Source organism: Frankliniella occidentalis, unplaced genomic scaffold (genome assembly GCF_000697945.3).
Source record: "Frankliniella occidentalis isolate FOCC.00 unplaced genomic scaffold, Focc_3.1 Scaffold16, whole genome shotgun sequence".
In the NCBI taxonomy this organism is placed as follows: Eukaryota; Metazoa; Arthropoda; class Insecta; order Thysanoptera; family Thripidae; genus Frankliniella; species Frankliniella occidentalis.
Window position 1 is genome coordinate 1,720,636 of NW_026267146.1, and position 1,863 is coordinate 1,722,498.

At 62.9% G+C, this 1,863-nt stretch overlaps 1 protein-coding gene across 2 annotated transcripts in view; it reads left to right on the plus strand.

Moving 5' to 3' along the window:
• The window catches only part of LOC113202088 (muscle-specific protein 300 kDa), a 66,898-nt gene that overhangs the window by 10,355 nt on the left and 54,680 nt on the right, over positions 1-1,863 (plus strand). The window lies entirely within an intron of this gene.

Sequence of the window (1,863 nt, forward strand, 5' to 3'; positions counted from 1 at the left end):
GACTATTCCATGCAGTTTTTTATTGTTGGATTTTGACATTAATGACGAAACTTTGTCTATGTAGGCGGGCATGCGGCCCGAGCTGGAGACGCAGACGGCCACGCTCAGGGAGCTCATGGCGGAGCAGCCTGCCGCGGCAGCGCTGCTGAACTCCACGGTAGAGGTGGGCGAGAAGCTGTACCCGAGCACCTCGACAGAGGGCCGCGAGGCGGTGCGCGCGCAGCTGGAGGAGCTGCAGGCGCTCGCGGAGCAGCTGTTCGACAGCATCAGCGGGGCGGAGCGCGGCCTCCAGGACCGCATCTCACGCTGGAGTGGGGTGGAGGAGTCGAGCGACTCGCTGCGCCGCTGGCTGTCCGAGGCCGAGGCGCTGCTCGCGGGGGAGATGCGCCTGCACGCCACCCTGGACGAGAAGCGCGCGCAGCTGCAGACGTACCGCGGCGTGCTCACGGACGCGCAGCAGCACCACCAGCAGCTGGCGCACCTGCGGGACCGCGCCGACGCGCTGCGTGAGCACGGCGACCAGCGCGCCATCGACCTGCAACTTAACGCCCTGGCCACTCAGCACGCCAACATTCTGCAACGAGCTCAGGTAACGAATGAGTGTCAGGCGTTGTCATGAAAAGATTTTAATTCACACAAATTTTCGAGCAGTTTTCGTGAAAGTTTGAGAGAGTTATTAGATTTCCAGTAAAAATTTCACATTTGATTGCAGAGCTACGTGGAGCGGTACGAGGCCATCGTGTCAAACCACCAGCAGTACAGCAAGGCGGTCATGGAGACCCAGGAGTGGCTGGAGGCGACGCACCACACGGTGCTGCTGTGGGGCGACACGGACCTGGAGCGCATCTCGCTGCTGACCAACGTGGAGCGGCTGCGTGGCCTGCTCAACGGCATGCCCGAGGAGGAGCACCGCATCGAGCAGATCCGCGCGCTCGCCGAGAAGGTGATCCCCGGCACGGTCGAGTCGGGCCAGGTGAACGTGCGCGCGCAGGTGGACTCGTCGCAGCAGGAGTGGGAGGGGCTGCTGTCCACGCTGCGCTCCACCATCGAGGCCCTGGAGCTGCGCGTGCAGCAGTGGAACGAGTACGAGGTGCTGCGCGAGCAGTGCCTGGCCTGGCTGCGCGACACGGACGCCACGCTGCACGCCGTCGACCTCAAGGCCACCTGCCAGGAGAAGAAGGACCAGCTCGACGTGCTCAAGAAGCTGCAGGGGGCCGTGCGCGCCAAGGAGCTCGAGATGGACAGCGCGGTGGAGCGCGCGCAGCAGCTCATCAAGGGCGCCATGACGAACCGCAGCTCGCAGATCTCCGAGCTGGGCATGAAGTACCAGCAGGTGTCGCACAAGGTCAAGGACCTGACGAGCCGCTGGCACCAGTATGTCACCAGCCACCAGGACTTCGAGGGTCGTATTGCCGAATGCTCTCAGTGGCTCGACGACGTACGCAACAAGTTGGGATACTGCTCGGATCTGAGCGCGTCGTCTCAAAAGGATCTGGACAGCAAGATGGAGACGATCCAGGACCTGCTGCTTTACAAAGAGGAAGGCTTCAGCAAAGTGCAGACGCTGGTGGAGCTGGCCCAGACGGTGCTCGCCAACACAGCGCCCGCTGGCCATCAGGCCATCAACGACGAGCTCGCCCGTCTGCAGGAGGAGTGGAGCGCGCTGGCCTCCAAGATGGTGGAGACCAAGACCAACTTGGACGACTCCATACAGCGCTGGTCCGGCTTCCTCGAGCAGATCCACAACCTCAACAAGACCGTCGAGTACCTGCAGAGCGTCACCGACGAGGTGTCAGAGTTCCAGGCCACCATGTCGGAGAAGCGCGCCCAGCTGGAGCGCATCAAGTGTCTGGAGGAGAAGGT